The sequence below is a fragment of the Empidonax traillii genome, unplaced genomic scaffold, assembly GCF_003031625.1.
Source record: "Empidonax traillii isolate 1590-97213 ecotype Southwest subspecies unplaced genomic scaffold, ASM303162v1 scaffold1289:size253552, whole genome shotgun sequence".
Classification (NCBI taxonomy): Eukaryota; Metazoa; Chordata; class Aves; order Passeriformes; family Tyrannidae; genus Empidonax; species Empidonax traillii.
In genome coordinates, this window is record NW_020956482.1 from 161,838 (window position 1) to 175,144 (window position 13,307).

General features: G+C 39.4%; 1 long non-coding RNA gene across 4 annotated transcripts in view; it reads right to left on the reverse strand.

Moving 5' to 3' along the window:
• Positions 1–11,354, reverse strand: part of LOC114069529 — a 77,032-nt gene extending 65,678 nt beyond the window's left edge. For all 4 annotated transcript variants that reach the window (XR_003573794.1, XR_003573795.1, XR_003573796.1 and 1 more), the window contains exons 1-2: positions 11,243–11,354; positions 6,256–6,372 (exon numbers count right to left, since the gene is read on the reverse strand). This is a non-coding gene — a long non-coding RNA (uncharacterized LOC114069529). The remainder of the gene's footprint in view (positions 1–6,255; positions 6,373–11,242) is intronic.
• Positions 11,355–13,307: the final 1,953 nt, after the last annotated feature.

The window sequence follows — 13,307 nt, forward strand, 5'->3', positions numbered from 1 at the left end:
TTTTTTTTTTTTTTTTTTTTTTTTTTTTTTTTTACATTTCACTTTTCAATTAGCCAGTACTGGGGCAGGTACACACACAAGGAGAGAATGCCTAAAGAAACACTCTTTCTTTTACCATCAAGAGTTTCTGCAAAAGGTGTTGCCAAGACAAATGAAGACAACCACAACTATTTTCAAAAACGTAACATATTTGTGGTTAACAGCCTTTTTTTTCCAAGGCTACTTGCCAATTTTAAAGTGCCTAACATTAACCATCCCCTTAAAAAACAAAACAAATCCTCCCTTCAAAATAGTGCCATTATCCATTAGCAAAGCTGCATAATGTACAAGAGATAAAGGTTAAGTACTAAATCATGTTCAATTGCTTCAGAAAACTACTGGCACTTTGTAGGGTAAAGGTACTTGCTGATACCGTGTTTTCAAATGTATTTTGAGAACATTATTATAAGACACACAGCAGTCTGTTTGCATTAGGGCTGACGCTTTTTTCATTAAAGCTGAAGCTCTCCAATACAGACTGACAAACCAGAAGACTTCTCATTGCAGTTTAAACACTTTTTTATATAGAGATATACATACAATCCACCTTTCCTTTCCACATATAAAATTCAACATTAAATTTGAACTGGCAGAAGTGAGAACAGGAGTCTTAGGTTTACTATTCACAAACATATTCTATTATTTCCACCACAGTACCTCTTGGTCTCAAAAACAAAGACTTTGGGCTTGTTGTTTCTAAGAACTCGCTCAAATGCCTCTGAGTTCACATATGAGGATACAGAAGGCAGGTCTAGCCCCAACATTACTTAGTTTCTTCATCACAACTTAACTCTAATACCCACTAGAACTCCACAAGCAGCAAGAAGGAACCACAGCAATGTAACACAACATCCTGAAGAGCTTGGGTCATCCCACCCCAAATTACTCTTACTGTAACAACCTGGATACAGAACACGCAGTAGTGCATAAGCAAAGACTATTTTAAGCTTGTCATCTGGGTTGAATCTAGTTTTAGATCCAAGTACAGGTCTATCAGAGACTCAGTGTGGAATCCCAAGTGAGTGCTCACCACCTCTCTGCAATAGAATCCTTCACAGGAAAGCAGTATAGATTGGGTTCATTTTGCTGGAATGAACTTTGCTGTCATTAAAAGGATATGAGCTGATTACCTTAAAACAATTTAATAGATACTACAACACATCCTGATAATCTCTGGAGAGACATTAAAAGTACATATGTATCTCTTTAGTACCTAATTACCTAAAAAAGAGATATGAATTGTAGATTACTTCCTTTACATTGAAGTTTTACAGTACATTTAAGTAGAGACTGACATGCAAGTAGGGACTAGAGGGTGACTCAAATGGGTACAGGAGGTCCTTCCAGCAATACCTCCCTCCCCAGTTCTCCTATCCCAAATATTTGCTTTCCAGTCAAGAAGTTTTTCCAGCACAAATAACACAATGCTCTGACTCCCACATTTGTGGATACTGAGTGGCCCCACAAGTTTTGTCTTCTTGCTATAGTGCCATTAATACCACACTATTTACATGAAGCTTGCCCTAGTGCATTCTCCAAAATAAATTTCTAGAATACACGTTACACGTGCATAGAATCTTTTTTCTAATTTGTCTGCAAGTGCAAAACATAATTTTTAGCAAACAATTGCAACTTTTGCCACTTACACTGCCAGCCAAAAGAAGTTGTTTTATATTTCAGACTGAACCTCACTACCATTGCTCTTGTGCATCTCTGAAGGAAGTTTCACTCCCCCTTCCTGCACATCCATTTTCCAGCCCCCAGCGACCACCGTGGCCTTCAGCTGCACTCACCACCCATTGCCAGCCTGTCATAGAATCATAGAATCATAGAATAGATTGGGTTGGAAAAGACCTCCAAGATCATCAAGTCCAACCCAACCTGTCCCTTGTACTGAGGGGGCCCACGTTTCAGTGAAGTACCTCAGCTGCAGCCCCACGTGGTAGATTACCCCCAGACTGCCTGCCATACTCCTGCTAATGCCACAGGTTGCAGCTCGTTTCCCTCAGCTACAGGACATGCCACTGATTCACGTTTGATGCTCTGCCCTCCGAGACATCCATGACGTTTTCTACATAACTGTATTTTATGTACATTATACTCTTTTTTAAGCATTTACAGGTTACCTGGGGATTTGCACATTTGCTTAAAGGCTAGTTTAAAAGATCAATGCGAGAGGACTGATTGGTGGAGAGCGGCCACCTCATTTCAGACACCTAAAATGGATCTTAACTTTCTTCCTCTAAGTATATGCAGAACCATCCTACACTGGTAGGTTATGCCCCAGGCTTTGGATGGGCTGGGTGACCTGTTAGCTGGCTGAGCTCTTTGTGTACAATGGTGGTCTGGGCAGCTATGCCTCCTGGATCCCACTCCATGTCCCCATGGAGCTGTTCATCTTCACACTGGGAGTCACAAGCCAAGTTACACACACGTGCACGTGGCAGATTTGGCAGTGCTGGAGGCAAGTCACAGCACTGCCTCACCAGTGGACCATCAGGACTAGTTGAGGTGTGAAATGAGGAATCAGCTCTAAAACTCTTGCTTTCTACATGCAGATTTTACTTCTCTGGCAATTTACAGTTTTTTTAAACCAAAATCACTAGTCATTTATAAATTTAGTGTCATACAACTGTATATGTACACACACACACTCCATACATAGAAAATATTTCTGTCCTTACCTTGTCAGACAAACAGCTGAGCTAGAGGAAGGTACTTAGACACAGCTGCTTCAGTCCACAGAAATATGCAGTGGTTTTAAGTAGATATAACTTAGTTTTCATAGTCAAAACAAGTTACTAAGGATAAGTTTGTGAAGAAATCTCAGGTATCCTCAATCTGCTTTCCTTAGCATCAACAACAAGCCACAGCAACCTCATGATTTCAGGACTAAGACACTTATTCTTTGCATTTGGAGCATCTATGGGGGCAGATTTGGTTTTTTTGTCAACAGAGACACAAACAAAAAAAGGCTGAAAGTGAGGCAATTTGAATGCTTGTTTTCAGCTCTAAGCATCAACCTTATGACTTTAAAGTCCAGCAAAGACTCCTTTTTACTGTTTGTGAATGTACATTGATATATACTCCTGTGTATTCCAAGTTAGCTGTAATGCTGGCTGAGCATGACCTCCTTTATCATTGGTTAAAGTTACAAAATTAAAAAAAAAAAATTCCCTACAATCATATTTCAATTCAAAAGTTAAGATGCTTTTCTCCAAATAGGCCTAAATTAGATGAAAAAATTCCTGCAGGCAGGGGGTCAAAGCTTGGCCAGCCAGTGACACCCACTGCTTTCTAGCACGTTCAGTTTGAGCTCTGAAGCCTCTTGGCTGTAGTACATTGCACAGCCTTTATACTTGATCATTAAATAAAGCAACCTGTCAACACTGTACCCTGACAGCTCTGAAAAAAAGATTTAAAAGGACCTCCTTCAGCAGGAAGCCTATATCCAAGGACACCAGCATTACTGCTGTGTTCTTCAGAGAGCAGACACTGCTTTATCCAGCATCTCCAGAGCTTCAAAGAGAGCACCTGCTTCATCCATACAGCAGTGAAATTCCAGACATTAAGCAACATTCACTTCTTTTGCAAGTCTGAGAATTATTAGATTCCATGACTCCTTATTCATCTTCTGCCCTAAGTATCAATACTAACAGTGTTTCAGAGAATGGTTGAACAGTAATTGTCTGCTTATTGTTCAAGTAGCTTCCAATTCCACGTTCCTTTCACCAGGAAAAAGTAACTGTCTCAAAATATTCTTCAGATTACTAATGGTTCAGTGTTAAAGAGAGAAATATTTTTTGGAAGTTACTTATGAGTACAAAATATAGGCCAGGGTTGAAGAGAGAGGAATAGCTGTTATATTCAGGTTAGATAAAAAATCAGAATGGATTTAAAGCTCTAGAAATTCCACATTTGTCTATTTTGCAAGAGTGCAGAATAAAATAAGACAGGTTCTTCCTTATTCCAGTCTCAACTGGACACTTACAGTTGGTAGGCTGAAGAAACTAATTATAAGCAACACAAACAGAGTAAGATGCAGCTGCACGGACATCAAAAAACAGAGTGGCTTGGGTTAATGTGTACAAGGAAATAGACAGGAAGAGCTGTTATAAAATAAAGGCTTTTTTAAATTTGAGTTTACTATTCAGATTGGAAATGGAAGTGGAACAAATGTTGGTTTCTTTCTAACTTCCATAGCAACCCACTCACACTGAAGTTATGTGACTCAGAAGCTGTTTTTTTAAATGCAGCCATATGGCTTTTAAACACTTTTGGTTCTATGCCCAGACACAGAATAATTATTTCTTCATTTTATTGTCCTGATAGACTCCAAATAATCCAAATTTATAATTTTACTCCAATTAATCAAGTTATCCTTTACATTTCCCATGCTCCTGCAAGGCATGCCCAGAGGGCTTTGCTTTCTACCTTAAAAAAAATAAAGTTTTAATAGAAACCCACAGCAAAATTAGGGATATATTCAGCAACTTAAAGACATTTCACATTTTCCAAATACCCTATGTAATTATACCAAGAAAATATTTGCTCCTTGTTTATAATTTACTACTTAATTGCCAGAGGACTAAAAATTCCCATTTCTCAAGTGAAGGTTCAAGGAGTCCACATCAGTTGCAATAAGTATGTATGCTCATAATTCCACACTACACTCCCATCACTGAAACACAGCCAGCTTTGTTATACTGGGCCTGCTTAGAGGCATTTCTTAATATTCACAAGCTGCTGAACAACCTATCAAAGTTATTCAAAATTAAAGCAAAATGGCACTATGGAAGTTCATATCCCTTTTCCAGTAAGGGTTACTGCCAATGTTAGGGAGCCATTTTACATTCAAGACAAGGTTTCATTCTTCAATACTTGTCATCAGACAGAAACTCAAAGAACCATACAAAGAATATTTCACAGCACAAGTGTCTTCACGTTGACCACTTTGAAAACAAACTCTCGAGTTACTGTTTCTGTGTTTCTTTCCAGTACCATTCACCAGCATTTCATAAAACCCAAAAATTTACCGTACCTGCGACATTTTAGCACAATACCCCCCCCCAAAAAAAAAAAAAAAGTCAGTCTTCTAATATATCTGCTTTTCCAATTCAAAGACTAAAATAATGAAATGGAAGCTTTAGAAAACCAACCACCTTTTTGTACAGATACAGTTTATACCACAGAAAAGCTCCTCTGCATGTCTGGTGACCAGTTGTAGAATTACAGTGCACAGTTTACATCCCTTTCCTACACCTAGAACTACAGCAAGCAAACACCATTGTCCTTCCAAAAGCCAAGAACTATTTACTTCAGCCCAAACTGCTTAGTGAAGCGACCCAGCACAGGATCCATACACCAGCCAGCCTGGTGCCTGTAGCCATGTACCAAAGCAGCAAAGAACCTGTAGTCAGACACCAGACAGCTTTCCCCAATTGAGAAATAAATTAAGGACATAGAAAGCTCACCTGAATGTGCCTGGCATACCTCGAAAGGGAATACGTATCCACTTCCCTTTAATGTCAATGCCTCAAAATTGTCACTTAGATTTTTCCCCTTCCCCAGCTCGACAGAAAACACACAAGCATCTTTTACACTAAATATATATTAAAAATACAACAGTCTGTTATTACCAGCCCTTAGGAACAGTCCTCAGCTCAGAAACGTGCAATAATGCTTCATTTTTCAAAAACAAAACCCTAAGAAGTTATACCTCTTTTTTGCCTGTCTACATTCTTGCAGCTGTTATGCACCTCTATCAGTGAGACAGGAACACAACATGGAAAATATTTACAGCATGGCCACAAAAGCCTTTCAGAGTATTGCATGTTCATTGCAGATATCACAGCCAAGTAACACAAATTGTCCATGTTTATAATCTCTTAAACAACTAATTCTCCTTCTCCAGAGAGCCAACAACAGATAAAAGTGGAAGATCTATTTCAAGCCACACTCCAATCACTGTGCACAAGAAAACAGATTCAAGCACCTGGATAATCTCTTAAAGCATCGAGACATTCTCCAAACAGCATTTGACCTCTTAACTGAAGTACTTCACATTTTAGAAATATTAGAAATAATAGAAAATATTCATTTTCTTGTCAGCAGTTCACACAAGTCCAGCATATCACCGTACACCTTTGTCTCTCCAAACAGTGCTACAGAACACTGAGCAAACGGCAAAAGTTTCAGTAAAAGATCCTCACTTACCTTGTCCTTGTCCACTGATCTGGTAACTCCACAGCATCAAAGTTATTGATAATATCCAGTGCACCCGCCCAGCTACTCCACCGCTTTCTTGTCTTCCAGCCATTGCATTATTGGATGCTGTACAAGGGAATATTATTGAATGTTTTAGTTATACCTCTTGGGAAATATACCTTTGGGTAGAGGAAAACAAAACAAAATCCCCACAAATTTCCTCCGTACACATTTACTGCCATACTTTAATAAATACTCACTGGTAAAAGTGCTTTTTGATTCAGAACCTCCCTGACTATTTGCTCAAGACTGTTACCTCATAGGCTACTAAACCAAAGTAAGTTGCTTTGAAAATGCTTGAATTTACCTTTCATACAGAGGTCCTGAACTTTACAAAAGAAAGAGGTTCCAGTCCAGCCAGGTCTAAGAGACCTGAACAAGCAGCACTTCACTGAGTCACTCAGAAGTCTTGCTGTATAGAAATTCTTTTGAGGTAAAATCTCTCAATTATTCCTTAAACTTGAATTTTTAAAACCTTGGGATTTTACAGCATTGAGTTGTGCTCCCGGTTGCATTTCCCTGTGGGCTTTCCTGCACTAACATTTTCCCTGTCACAGAATGGCCTGATTTGGAAGGGACCTTAAAGATGACCTAGTTCCAACCTCTCTGCCACGGGCAGGGACACCTTCCACTAGACCAGGTTGCTCAGTGCCCCATCCTATCCAGCCTGGCCTCGAACACTCCCTGGTATGGGGCATCCACAGCTTCTCTGGGCAACATCACTGACATATGCAACATTTGCCTGTTAATTATTCCCCCCACCCCGCCTCTTACACCCCTCTGACTCAGGTCTGCTTCTTCAGAAGGTCTGAGTAATCAAATATTCATCTGTCAGAATCATATTAACTACACTGGCCTGGCTGGAAAAAAAAAAGATGACAATTCTACCCTAAAGCACAGACAAGTATCACAGACATTGGTATATGAACAGTAAGGTAATTTATCCAGTATGTGAAAAATCTTGCAATAATTCCGTAAGTAGTTCTTTATAATATAGCACTGTAAAAAATTCCTGTGATTTTACATTATAAACAATTGTAAAGTTCTCGTGAACAGTCTTTCAGTAATTAAAAAAAACTATAAAGCAAACAGGGAAAATGCTACATTAACAGAAGGGAATGTTTACATACTGGCTGATTAGGCATTGCTATTATAGTGAGTTTTATTAAAAAACCCATCTATTTTACAAACTCAAGGATGCAAAACCAATCCATAGCAAAAGGTCCAACTGAAATTATACTGTATATAATTATATATGTAATATATATATTTCAGTTCTCAATTCTGATCTAAGGGCTCATTTCAGGCCCCACTAGAGCAGCTATTTCAGCAAAAGAGGGCCCTCCCCAGCCAGCCGTCCCAGTTCCCCCAGTCCCCTCTCACACATGGCCAGCATAGAGAAAGAGTTGTTCAAGTTTTGTTTTGCCTTGACTTTTCCTAACTATTTAACCCCAAGAGGAAAGGAGAAGCAAGCCTCTGAAAACAGGAGTTCCAAAGCAAAAATGCAGAACAACAAATATGAAGAAATGCCCTAAAAATACATACACTTTACCACTGCAAGGTCAAAGAAATAGTTTTGTAAAAACAGCATCTTGGAAAAGCGAGATTCTGTTTCATGAATATTCTGTCCCCAAAGTAACAGACACATTTTTGATTCTCAGTGTAAGCAAACAGATGGTATTCATTAGTTATTTACCTACTTTACTATTAATTAAAATGTCCAAGATAATTTTTGTTTTCACTGTGTCTACAGAAAGCTAGAGTTCCATGAAAATCTGGCATTTGTATCTACATCCCTGCTAGCTGTGATATAAATATTACAGCTAAGAAAGCAATGAAGGGGGGAGCCTACAAGAAATCTGGGGGGTAACCCAGGTTCTTAGTAATAAATGCCTTGGGGTGGATTAGAGTGAAACAACACTGAATAACCAGTGTTTGAAAACATTTACATGTAGGGTTTATTTTAGAACAATTTTGTTCCAAAGGTAAACAGGTATGTTGCCATTTTGGGTGTTATCATCTATAGTAATATGGTATAAAGACAACCTTTAGGGAAAAAGCAGCTTTTCAGGATTTGGCACTGACAGGGGGGATGGTCCAGCTGCCTCTTCCCAGCCTGCAGAAGTCCCCTGGCAATTCTGGAATGTCTAAATCATTAACCATTTCAGTCTCTGGCACAGGTGCCCAGAGGAGCTGTGGATGCCCCATCCCTGTGAGTATTCAAGGCCAGGTTGGAGAGGGCCTTGAACAGCCTGGTCTGGTGAAAGGTGTACCTGCCCATGGCACAGGGAATTGTAACTGGATGAGCTTTAAGGTCCCTTCCAACCCAGGCCATTCTGTGGTTCTATCAGAACCCTGCAAGCAAACAGAGGAAAACAATACCCATCTAACTAGGAGGAAGCCTGGATATCAATCTCCATAGTACTCAAAATAAGAATAGAAGAAGCAAAAATTCTGAGTTTTTTAGACCTTCACAACACAGGAATCATCCATGAAAGACAAAGAGTGAGGCAGAAAGGAGTGCAAGGGACAGGTTGAAGCAGCACACTTTACAACACAGAACTCCAGTGAGAGGGAGGGGATCTAAGCCTTGTAGATATTGTTCTTATCATATTTCTTGTCTTCTATGCAACAGTTTGTAAAGGAAAAGAAGCAAAGAACAGTGACTGACACATATTTAACTCCAAGTTCAAACTAGAGCTTCCATGTCCCAAAGAAAATTCAACAGAAGGGTTTTCATTAGAGAAGCTGAAAACTGACTCAGAATCAAAAACGTTAATCTCCTCTGAATCCTAAGCCTCACTTTCCACACAGGTGCAGGGAAACAGGTTTATCTCAAACAAACACACTTCTTAATTACAGAACACTTGCTCTAATAGAGACTACACTGAAGTAAAAGAGCTTAACTGCAAGTCTATAATCAACCTTTACAGCATTTGGATTTACACCAGTACTGCTTCAGCGCTTCTAACACAGGAATAAAATGACCAAGGACAGAACCAAATCCTAAGTATGCTGGATTAATAGGAACATCAGTTGCAACAGGTGTGAAGAGATGAAGAGAAATTATAATTAAAAGTAACAAAATATCTCATTTTAAAAGCAAGACTTTTTTGTGGCAAGACCTATGGGAGGAAAGCCAAGAGATACATAAATCTCATCTTCCAAAGGGACAAAAGAATTATTAATCCCTCTATCTCTGCAGAGAAAATTTTATTTTACCCTCCAAACCCGCTACATAAGGAAAAGTACCAGAGAGGAAAAAAAAAAACAGACTAACAGAAATACAAAACCTTACCTGTAGGGGCTTCTCTCTCCCTGCTTCTTCTAAATCAACCCTTCCCCTTCACAGAATGAAGAAAAAAAAGAAGAAAGAAAGGAACGGCCACACCCTTTATAGTCACTCTAAACAGGACTCAGCTGAATTCAATAACATCTCAACACCCTAATGCAGCTGTGCTCACATATTGCCTGCACCAAAAAGCACATAGGAAAAAAAAATCAAAACCAGTCACCACTACTATTAATTTTACTCCTTTTCCCCCTCAAAACTTATGTATTAAACAGTACTCTAACTGTAAAATAGCTACTAGACTCACCAACTTCACAGCCAAGAAAAAATGGCAAGGGGACCTTCTTCACCTTTATTGACAATTAACTGTAACTAATTTAGAGTGAACCAGGTGCAGTCAGTTGGCAGGAAATCAGCGAACACAGATAAACCTGTCATATAAAGGACTGTAACAAAGTTTGAAGTTTGTTTTAGACAAGACTTTTACTGAATTAGTGTTGGCATGAAAAGCTTGGAGGCTCTCAGCTGCATTACCAGAGATTTGTTGCCATCTCAATGGCATGGTCCATTAAAATCCATAGGCTTTGGAGAATTTGATTTGGGGGTGGCAATAACAGATCTATTTTGCTTTCTTTCTGCAACTGCCTGAATTATTGTATGTGCTTTTGTCTTTTTCGAATCACTGAGTATATCAGCTACGTAGATGTAAGTAATTTACAAGTTTATTTACAAAGTTTAATTTAAAACCCCCAATATTTAGCCCATGCAAGCATGTGCTTAGCAAATTTTTGGAAAATGACAGGTAAAACTATGCCAGCTTTCTGGCAAATCATCAGAATTTCACTTGCCTCATAAAAGTGAAAGTTACTACTGAAGATGAAGTACAATTTAGCCACTTAACTCTATATTTAAAGTACAGTTTTCCTTTCCATACAGCACCTATGAAATATCTGGTATGAACAACAAAAAGGGATATATGTCTTCTCCAGCCATTGCTAATTCATCCAGCCTCACATGTCAGCTGGACCTCTCTGAAATGGATGTCTGATACAAGAGTTTTAGCAGCTACATGAAATGCTTGGAGTTATATAGTCATGAAAAAAAAAAACAAAAAAAAAAAAAAGAGAGAGAGAGAGAAAAATCAACCCCAAATAACTGACAAAAAAATTATCGAACTCACAAAACATCTTGTAAAATATTTTGAATGCTGATGTCTAAGGAAATACCAAGGACGGACAGACTAAATTTTGCTAATATGTATTACAAAGTCTAAACTGCATGCATTTTACATCCCTGAAATAAGATTCTGACCTTTCTTAAATGCACAAAAAACTGTGGTACCAGCAGGCCTGTTTATATCTATGTAACTGAAATCAGAACCTGGTCTGATGCATTTAAAATAATTGAATTTATCACTGATGTCTTACTTTGCCTGTTACAAAGACTGTATTTTTTAACCTCATTCTGTTAGTGCATTACCAAAGATATTATAGACACAAGATCCCTCAGAGGGCCATCTGTGGAACCAGATACTATCTGATGAGGACTTCCCTGCAGTATCAGGATTGTTTACACAGTGTAATGATAAAAATTTTCCTATTTAAATTCAGAAGTCATACAAGAGCAGAATAACAAGATCCATACCACACCAGACGCTTCCAGTGCTGTCCTGGCTGGGCCACAGCAGAACAGAATAGATAACCCCCTACACACCTCAGCCTGGAGACAACTGTGGCTCGACTTGGATACCAAATCCATTGCTGGAACACAGCTTCTTGTGACATCAGAACATGTGGCTCTGTGTGTCATAGCATCGTGGAACCTTAGAAGGGTTTGGGTTGGACAGGACCCGCCTCAGGCAGGGACACCTTTCACTGGGCCAGGCGGCTCAGAGTCACCTGTGCAACCTGGCCTTGAACACTTCCACTGCTTCTCTGGGCAACCAGAGCCTTACCATCAACACAGGACAGAATTTCTTCCTAATATTCAGTCCAAACCTATTCTCTTTCAGTTTGAAGCCATTCCCCCTTGTCCTTTCACTACATAGTCTTGGAAAAATCCCCTTCCACCTTTCCTGCAGGCTCCCTTCAGGCACTGGAAGGCTGCAATTAGACCTCTCTGATGCCTTCTCTTTTCCAGGATGAACAATCCCAATTCTCTCAGCCTTTCCTCATAGCAGAGCTGCTCCATCCCTCTGATCACCTTGGCGGCCTCCTCTGGACTCACTCCAACAGGTCCATGTCCTTCCTGTGCTGGGACCCCAGAGCTGGAGGCAGCACTGCAGGTGGGGTCTCACCAGAGCAGAGCAGAGGGGCAGAATCCCCTCCCTCCCCTGCTGTCCACACTGCTTTGGATGCAGCCCAGGATATGGTGGGGTTTCTGGGCTCCCAGTGCACATGGCTGGGTCATGTCCAGCCTCTCACCCACCAGCACCCCTGAGTGCTTCTCAGCAGGGCTGCTCTGGATATGTTCATCCCCCAGCCTGGATTGGTACCGGGGGTTGCCCCGACCTGGGTGCAGCACCTTGGACCTGGCCTTGCTGAACCTCATGAGATTCCCATGGGCCCACTTCTCCAGCTTGTCCAGGTCCCTCTGGATGGCATCCCATCCTTCAGGTGTGTCAACCACACCCCTCAGCTTGGCATCATCTGCAGTTTTCTGAGGGTGTGCTCAATCCCACTGTCTATGTCACTGATGATGACTTCAGTTAAACCTGCCTGCCAGAAACTTCTGTGGTGCCATTACAAACTTTCCAGAACAGATTCAGTAAGAGTGATTCAGAACATCAGCTAGAAATTATTGATTATCCAGTAAAGTACTAAATCATTAAGTCACTAACTTATAATCAGGTTTGCTTTCAGAACCTTTCAAAGTTTAAGTAACTATTGATTCTTCCATACTCTCTGATTAAAATTTAAAGTGAAAAATGTAAGAGTTGTAATATTTTTAAGATTGAATTCTTTTAATATCAGATTAATGTTATAAAGAAAACATAATGTGTACTGCTAAAAGAAATAAAAATTACTTACAAACTGTAGCTGTGAATTAATGGTTCCTGAATGATGGCAAATGTGTTTTAAGCTGAGACTTTAGAAATATAGTTTCTTTTTTGTACTGAAACTTATGAATTTCACTTCTATGAAACACTGTGGACCTTCATGGCAATTTTATTAAGACTGAAAGGGGTTTTTTTTTCAAAAAAGGAAAAAGAAGCTTCCTTTGCAATAGGAAGTTTAATTATTGGATGACTTTAGCTTTTAAGATTTCTCACACAGTTGTTCAGATGATAGGCTCTGACAAAGGAATTGGCTTTATTACTATAGAGAGCAGAATAGTTGTGGAAACTCTACCCAGTGGTTGAAAGCAGTTCTGTTTCCAGCCCACCACTCAAAAATACTGTTTTACTTCACAAATGATCAAATAAAAATCAAATGTTGTTGGTTCTCTTCTGGTGTTGCAGCCTTTAGCTTTCACAATTTCAATATTTTCACAGAACAGCAGGAAAATTCAATCTCAGAAGCCAAGTTTCCTAGGTCAGGATTTCTCCTTAAAAAAATGCTTTAGAAAAATCAGGAAATATCAAAGATCTCATAAAAAAAAAAAATTTAAAAAAACTCTCTTAAATCGGGTATGTTCTTTCATTCAAGAAAATGCAATTCAGCATAATGAAAGGTGAACATCTGAGTTACTTCCCTTTTTTATTTTTGTT